We start from the raw sequence: 8,192 nt of genomic DNA, 5'->3' as shown, positions 1-8,192 counted from the left end.
ACAAGTTCAGCTATCGTGCTAATTACAATATGCTTTGATGATAAATACATGCCTTCAGTCGACTCATTAAGCTGCACGGTGAATTACTTCACTTCCCGCATGACGGAAGAGTGTGCATTTGTTTACGCTTATTTACTGTTTGTTTCTGGGAAGGGAGGATATTTACTGCAAGCAGGAACACAAAAGGTGTTTAGAATAAAACTAATACTTTAAACAAAATAAGTAATTTAGTCTATACTCTTTGAAACACAGGTAAAGTGTACTGACAAGCATTTATGCTAACTTTATTTAAACATATGTAAAACATGGTTTAATGTGCTGTTCTTTTAAAAGTGTACTTAAGTCATGTAAGTATTCGTCTTTAAATACACATGGTTTTTTACTTTTCATTAATATTGTATTGTATGCATGTACAGTTTTTGAGCAGGATTTTGGAGACCGGTTCGGTTTGTTCAAATCCCTAACTGTAAATATAAGAAACTCTATTAGTTATCCTTGTCTAATTAAAAGTATTTTTTAAAAGAATGAATGTGAGAGGAACATGTGCCTTGCGTAAGAGGGAGATAATGAGACTGGAGTGTGTCAGCGGTGAAAGGCATTCCTCTGCCGTTCCCCTCTGAGCTGACACTTGATTGACAGCTGACGGCAGCAGGGGTCCAGCCTGCAGGAATGTGTCTGAACACAAAGAGCCCATTCCTGCCCGAGAAAGATAGTGTGTATTGATCATGCGCATGGGAGTTACTCATAGTCGGCCATTAGTTCACATTGGTTTAGACAGAAAACAGTTAGACTGGTAGGGTATTTATTTATTTATTTTTAATAAAGAGACCTGTTCATTGTTAACCACCCCTGAAGAACAATACTTATACTTGATTTGATTCTGGACCCGAGGATATCGATGCAGTGTCTGCAGCATGAAGCGGAAAAATCATGACACTGCTCAAAAATACATAGCAAAATTCTCATGTGGATCTTGAAAACAAAAAATAATAATTAATACAGAAAAAAAAAAAATAAATAAAAAAAAAAATATATATATATATATATATATATATATATATATATATATATATATATATTGTTTTGTTTTGTAATTCATTTTACTATTTACTAGCAATTTCTGAGTAAAATTTGTTTCAATTATTTTTTTTTCCTTCAGTATTTTTAGAAAAGATCTCAATCATCTCTCAAACTATGCTCCAGTTTTATTTTATTATCATTTATTTACTTTTATAGTAATTATTTTTACTTTGAATAGTTATATTTTCAGTTTTCATTTTTGAGTTTTATGAATGTTTTGCCATTTTCTCTTTTTCTTTCTTTCTTTCTTTCTTTCTTTCTATTTGTATATTAAGCTTTTGTTTATTCTTTTTTCATTTTAGTGATACAATATTTTTTTATATTTTAGCAATAATGTTTTTTTTTTCATATTACGTTTTAGTTTACAATTACACTTATGTGTTTAGATGTTTTCAAGGATTTCAATATTAAATAAATGAACAAACAAACTATCTTGAAATTTACTGTAAATAATAATAATAATAATAATAATTAAAAAAAAACAGGAGCTGTGGATGTCAGAATTTTTATTGTAAAAAATATGCTAGCAAAAAAAAAAAAAAACTTCTGAAGCAAAGATATTAAATGAAACATAACTGAGACCCCAATTACAAAAAAAAACAAAAAAAAAAACAGAACAACTAGATTGGATTCAATGTCAATTTCTTTGTTAAAAAACGTAGTATTTGAGTTTCTCATTGGGGCATAAGAGAAAAATTTACCCAAATTTAAAACACCATCGGAAGATATATTCATAAATGAATAATGCCAAAAAATGACTTTGCCACATTAATGATGCTCTAGATCACTTCAGAATGATTAATTCTGAGCAAACACAAGATTTCATCCAAACTGCCCACACAGCACAAAGCAGAGAAAATTCATGACTCTAGGCTGAGCAAACTCAGTCAAATGACAGGCTGTCAGGTCACGCCTGATGCCTGCCAGCCCCATGCCCAAATGTGCCATTTCCAAATGGTACAAGTGATACCACAGCCTGCTCCTTGGTGCTCCGATAACGGCAGTTGCATGGGTTCATCATCAACTCCCCATTCCCTGATCCAGACCTCCTCCGGCTGTGTGTATGTGTGGAGCTTCATCATACAGTCAGAGAAAAACAGATGGGCACTACGCACTTCATCTGGACACCGGGGAGTCGCGGGCACCCTGATAACACCCTTGGAGAAGAGCCAAGCCTGGGCTCCACTCCTCTCAGAAACGGCCTGGGCTTGTGCTGAATAGAGCAGTCGGTTTGTTTGTATTAAAGATTAAGTTCAGATTTGTCATAGCTTTGGTGAAAAGAGCGGACATTAGAGAACGATTTGATCTCGGAGCTGTCATTAGTCTGATTTTACAGCCAAAATAAACTCTGTTATGTAGATAATAAACTGTGAGCTGAGCCATTTGTATTGAACAGGCCTCAAAGGGCGGTCTGCGTTTTATTGTGTGCAACTCTAAATATTTTGTCCAGTTGCATTCCCTCTGATCCAATCCTGTGTTTAATTTGTCTGCTGCTTTGTAGTTGCACAGTATACAAATAAATGAATGTATTTTGGGAACTGTATATGTTTTTCTTGCGTAAAGTTATAATCCGCTGAAGGTTGCGTTAGGTTATCTTTCCTCTCTGCTGCAAAGCCGTCCCTTCAAATGCATTTTCCTGCTTTCTTACGTGCCGATTGTGCGTGTGTTTTCTGTGTATCTGGTCCGGCGTGTCAGTTTGTTACAGAGGCAAGCTGTTTTGCATTTGCTCTAATACACAGTGCATAAATATTGGATTAAATAAACAAATCTAGGGGCTAAGGGGATGAATGGTATTGGAAAGTGGTCCTCTGGAGCCAGGAGGAACGCTACGGTTGCAGTCTGTCGCAAGCCTGGCATATGAAAAGAAAACGAGGGAGGAAAGAGAAGGAAAAGGGGGAAATGAAATGGCAGCTAATCCCACCGTAGCGTTATCTCTCAGGTGTTTTGCAAGCTTTGCCGTGTGGAAACTTTGAAACCAGGCCAAGCTTTCATCTGGAGTCTAGGGTGATAGTCTCTTTCTCTCTGTCTGTCCGCCAGGGAGAATATTTCAACACACTTGGCAGCGACCTCAAATAACATTCATGCATTTATAGAAGAGCTCATCTTCATAAGAAAACAGTGAAACAATCAGCCTTCAACAGTTCATTAAGAGTAAAACCGCCTACCAGTTATTGACCCACTCAGTCTGTAATCCAGAGATTTGCAGTATTTACCCAGTCATATATATACTGTACATGCCTCGCACAAAGAGAAAACAACAACACTTGAGAGAACTGTTTTGAATATGTAATACTGAAGCAGAGGGAGTGAGTTATCACAGCTGACGTCATCTCTGTGATTTTATCAAAGAAAAAATATTAAAGTTATTCTCAATAATACATAGAATGGGTGTCCTTTTTTCTTGTATCTACAATTCCTTAAACACGTACTTTTCCACACTACCTGTTAACATGATTTTGGTGCATAAAATCTCAATTCAGTTTTACAATTTACAGTGACAACACAATGCCATAAACCCTAAAATGAATGTAAAAAGTTTCACAGCTCAAATCATATGAACGTTTTAACATTAAAACTTCAATGTCTGCTTATAGAAATGCTTCAGAAATTGGCCCAATTTACTTAACCTTGTTTGTTTAGTTTTTATTGATCCAGGGTGTTTGCACTGTCAATGATTTATCGTGACAAAATGACCAGTAAAGTCAACAAATTTTGACTTTATGCAACTACCAGTGGACTATTGATCCACCAAAGTAGTATCAGATTCTAGAAAATATTCAGTAGTTTGACCTGTAGCAATTGAATCCTCAACGTGAATGCCTAGAAAATGCCAGCTTAAAATAAAAATATCTTTAGTCACTCTGACTGACTACTGAATATGTGTGGATTTAGCCTCGCAGTAAATGTCAGCACATCCAGTTGGTGACCTGAGCTCCTGGGCTTTGTAAAAGCACATTCCAGTGGTGAGTGGGGTGAGTAATTGTGTTAGAGGTGGGCTTCTGTGCAGGAATCTGTGGAGTGCCATTGTGTATCAGGTCTAAGAGAGCACTGAAAGAAAGCTGACAGTCTCACCCCAGGATACCTGAACGCCTCTTCCCTCTGAAATGACTTTAATGCTCCACAGAGAGAAAGAGACCGAGCCACTGGCATGGTTTGTCAGCTTGGATGACCTTTCACTGGGCTCACCAATTCACCTTTTCAATGTGTATCATCTTCTCTCTCTCATCTCTTTCAATTCTTGCATATAATTGTATTTGTAGCAGCGAGGTGCCCCAAGGGGAAATGCTCGGCCCTATGTCATTCCCACTAACGCTAAGATGGGGAGGTGAATAATCCTGGTTATTTAAACTATATCATGCAAGTAAAAGTGCCATTCTGAATATAAACATGGCTGTCCAAGCTGTAGTGGAGTGGTTCAGCAATTTACCTTTGCCAGCTGAAAGCAATGTAATCACTCCAGGTTTTCAAACTCCATACACTGTTTTCCATTTCCTGTTTCCTGCTCTTGGAACAAAACCAAAGTCCCTTTCAAGGAAAAGTCAGTTCACTCCGGAGCCATATTTGAAGTTATTTTGGGCATGCAAAACCACCTCCCATCTATCTGTATGGGAAAATACTAGCTCTTCCAATGAGAAGGCGGGACTTATTCCATTATATTGTTCATTGCACTTTCTTCTTTTCATAATAATGTCCGTAAACCATCTTGGTGCATATATATATGAGCTATAGGCAACACCATACTTCCACTTGCACTTTGGTCTACGAGTAAACACATAGAAAATATGTGAAACAAACAGCGAAGAGTCTAAAATATCAGGACTAAATATCAGCACTCTTAGAACGCACCTCAGATAATTACATTAGTGCTGATTGTTGCATCATACCTTACCACCATAATCACAACCTAAAACCTAACTTTTATATTCCCAAATCGTTTTTCTACACTACTTAAAATATAAAATGTATTGTTTATTATGCACTGGGGCCTAATTTAGGCCTGGTGCTTTCCAAGCACATATACTTTTGGGGTTGGGTTGCGCAAAGTGTCTTGAAAAATTAGGTCTGGCAATAAAAACTAGACCAGGAAGTCTGAGGTCCTGGACCTACCCCAAACAGGTGTCCTTCATGTTTAACAGTGGAATAGAACAGTATTGAGTGGCACTCCCTGGTTTGAAGACAGTGTTTTATTAGATCTGTCCGTTGAGGCGTCTCCAGCTGCCTGTGTAGAACGTAGAACAGCTCCTGCGGGGCCTTCGAATTTAACCCCCCCCCCCTTGATTAATCACACAAATGTCTCTCTACATGCAACACTGGTCATCGTGTTCCATATTTTCAAATGGTAATGGGAGCAATCGTTTAAGGCGCAGCACAGGGAGCCATCAGTTAAGAGAGCCAGACGAGTAATGGCCGCAACTGTGAAGAAACACAGATCTGTGTGTGTGTTTCAGCCACAAGTATGAATTCAGGTGGCTTCGTTTTTAGGGTGTATAAATCAGAAGGAGTTCAAATTTAGCTTTGAGAGGTTGACGAGCATGTGATGTGTATTTGATGACTCTGTGTGGAGCTTTGAAGGGAAAAGCCCTTTCGTGTGGCAGAGGGATGTCCTCTCTCTCTGGTACCATTAGCTGACACCACTCACCATCTGCTCTAGCTCGTTCAGATGCTGTACAGCAATGCCTTCCCAGGTAAGCATTAAGTCACTCTGACACCATACAGCTCCCACATTAGATCACAGGAAAGACAGAGGACAGAGTGAAAGAGAAAAAGACCTGGCAACACGCCCCCGCAAGCTACCTTCTGTAGCTACTCAACTACCTGCGGCCCCTGGTGAATTATGGGAAATCTGTCAGGCCAAATGAGATTCTCCATTTCAGCGCCTTAATTTATTGGCCAAATCCCTCAGCCCTCAACCAATCACAGAACACCTGAAACATACAAACATCTAAGCTTTGCCAGAGAGAGTACAAAGTAAAGGAAATGAATGAGCATTTCCAGTTCAACCTGACGACTATAGGAATGGAAGTTTTCTTTTTCGATTTGAAGTCAGTATTTTGGTCAGATATTGGCAGAACTTCTTTTTAGCCCAATTTGAATTAAAGAAGCTACATATACAGTGTATAGTATAATTCATATACTGTTATAGTGTGTGTGTGTGTGTGTGTGTGTGTTTTCCCTTTTCATTTTTGTTTAAATTTAAATAAATATTTTTCGGGTTTTAGTTTTAGAAATTTTTTTATTTATTTTTCTGCTATATTTCAATTGATGAAAATGATTTTCGATAGTTTTAGTTAACAATAGCAATGCTACTTCTATAACTTTTTGGATATTTTGGCAAGATATATTCAGTGATTCATTTATGTGTCCATTACTTTAACTCATCAAACTAAAAATACATTTAACCAATTGATAAAAATTGTTATATGGTTATATGGAATTCAAAAAGTTGTAGAATTCAAATCAAAGTCAATTTAATATAATGGAAGCTGCAATGAGAGCTAATACGATTATACCTAAAAACTTCAAAAAAGAAATATTATTATTAGATTTTTTTTTTTTTTTTTTTTTTTTTTGGGGGGGGGGGTCACTGTGTAGACGCATTGTCAAAATGAGTCTTTTGCAGACTTTTGAATCACTCGTTAGACATCACCCAGTTGATTTAGTTATTTATTTATTTTTTTCGATTTATTTGGCCTGAAGAAATTCAACCCAGAAAACAGAGTGCAGAGTTTCAAAGAGCATTGCAAAAGCAAGCCTGTGAGGCAAGGCATGTGCAACAAGCTAATCTTTAGCCTTCTTTTGGAAGGACCAGAGTCTCCTTAGGGCCTGCTGAATAACATCCAAGTTTATCAGGGAGAGGGACTCGATACAGAGTCCGAGGAGATGCAGAGACAGGCAGTGTGGAGGAGATTGCCATCAGGACAGAGAAAATAGATAAGTCCTGAACGAGAAGCCAGATAAGAGTGATTGGATGGGTGTGGGAGAGACAGGGGGTCAGGTATGTTTGGGGATGGGACGCGTCATGTAAGGTGATGACAGCTGAGACCTGGAAAAGGTCAGAGTTAGTGAAGCTCGAGAAAGAGTGCATATCATTGCGTATCAGTATATAAGAGTATACGCTTAAATTAAAGTGCACTGATGATGGAAAGACTGTAATGCACTGTTTCTCGAGCTTCTCTGCAATGCAATACACTTTCGAAAAGAAAAATCTGTAATAAATATTAACTCTCAATGAACTAAAATTAAGTTTTAGTCTAATCAAATTAAATGAGAATTTAAAAGGAATGTAATATATATATATATATATATATATATATATATATATATATATATATATATATATATATATATATATATATATATATATATATATATATATATATATATTTTTTTTTTTTTTTTTTTTTTTTTTTTTTTTTAAATAAATAAACAAACTAAAATCTGAATAGTGAAAATAGAAATCCCTAAAATAAAATAATAATAATGACAATACCTAACAACTGTTTGGAATATTCTAGCAACATCTCAGAAAGGGTAAAACAGGTAACTCGACTCTCCTGTCTCGCAGAGGGAAATCAGTGAAGTTTATCAGTCAAGGCAGCAGCACAGGACTGACAGTCTGGTAACACAACCAGCTACAGATATTGCATTTGAAAATATTGCAAAATCTCCCAAAGCAGAAGCATCCATCTGGATTCCCCCTCTCCCCTCATGCACTCCCTCAGACTCTCTCACTCTCTTGTTCTCTGTTGTTATTGCCCTATTTTATTTTCCCACTGTCTGCCGGTGGTGGTGAATGTCAGAGAAGCAGCCTGTTGCTCTTGTCATCTGTCAGCAGGTCTGCTTCACTCTTTATCACTCTCTCCTGACTCAGGATCAGTGCAGCGGCCAGCAGTAGCCCAGGCTCCTCTTCCTAAAAATAAATCAGCTGTTGTGCTGGTGGGTTGGGTTGTAGAGCAGTAATAATAATCATCTGAAAAAAATACTGAAAGGTGAGCAAGAAAAGCCTGAACAGTCATTTCACACATTGCAGAATATATTTTTCTTGTGCGATTACCATGTTTTCACATCCACAGCAAGTGAAGACATTTTTCTCCTATGCTGTAAAATAAAAG

Source organism: Carassius auratus, chromosome 24 (genome assembly GCF_003368295.1).
Source record: "Carassius auratus strain Wakin chromosome 24, ASM336829v1, whole genome shotgun sequence".
Taxonomy (NCBI): Eukaryota; Metazoa; Chordata; class Actinopteri; order Cypriniformes; family Cyprinidae; genus Carassius; species Carassius auratus.
This window is presented reverse-complemented; position numbering follows the sequence as displayed.